Consider the following 946-nt stretch of genomic DNA (forward strand, 5'->3'; position numbering starts at 1 on the left):
GAGATGATCTCATTGTAAGATTTAAATTCAATATATTTAGACTGGTTGACTGAATTGGAACTTGTGTGTGTGTGTGTGTGTGTGTGTGTGTGTGTGTGTGTGTGTGTGACAGAGAGAGAGAGAGGGCGAGAGAGCCTTTTTATGGAAGCATCTTATTGTATGATTTAAATTCAATATATTTAAACTGTTTGACTGAATTTGGTCCTGTGTGTGTCTCTCTGTGCATGTGTGTTTCCATATGTGTACATATTTCTGATTGTGTGACTGTTATACTTTTTTTTGCTGATTTTTTTTCATTTAACAATTATATTTGAGGGACCCTTAGCATGTTCAGGATTTTTTCAGCTGTCCATTTTGCTTTTCCAATTTTTCTATTTAACTTATTGCTATTGTGCTAAGTCATAGCATTTCTGCTGCTTTTCAGTATTTGTGCTAAATACAGCATTTGTGCTAAATCATACTATTTCTGCTATTTTATAAGATTTGTGCTAAATACAAGATTTGTGCTAAATCATACTATTTCTGCTATTTTATAGGATTTGAGGTAAATATAATATTTCTGTGTAATTATAGTATTTCTACCAAATCATAGTATTACTGCTAAAACTAAAAGTATTTCGCCAAATCTTGATAGTTCTGCTATGTTATTGTACTTGTAATTAATTATAGTATTTGTGCCCTAGCATAGTATTTCTGCCAAATCTTAGTATTATTGCTAAATCATAGTTTTTGAGCAAAATCATATTATTTGAGCATATTCATTCTATTTCTGCCCTAGAATAGTATATTTACTGAATCAAAGCATTTCTGCTATGTTGTAGTATTTGTCCTAAATCACAGTATTTCTGCAGTGTTTAGGTATTTTTGTTTAAATAAAGTATCTCTGTAATCTTGTACCATATTTGCTAAATTTCTGTATTTCTGAGAAGTTATCATGTTTCTGCTA

Source organism: Oreochromis niloticus, linkage group LG3 (genome assembly GCF_001858045.2).
Source record: "Oreochromis niloticus isolate F11D_XX linkage group LG3, O_niloticus_UMD_NMBU, whole genome shotgun sequence".
Taxonomy (NCBI): Eukaryota; Metazoa; Chordata; class Actinopteri; order Cichliformes; family Cichlidae; genus Oreochromis; species Oreochromis niloticus.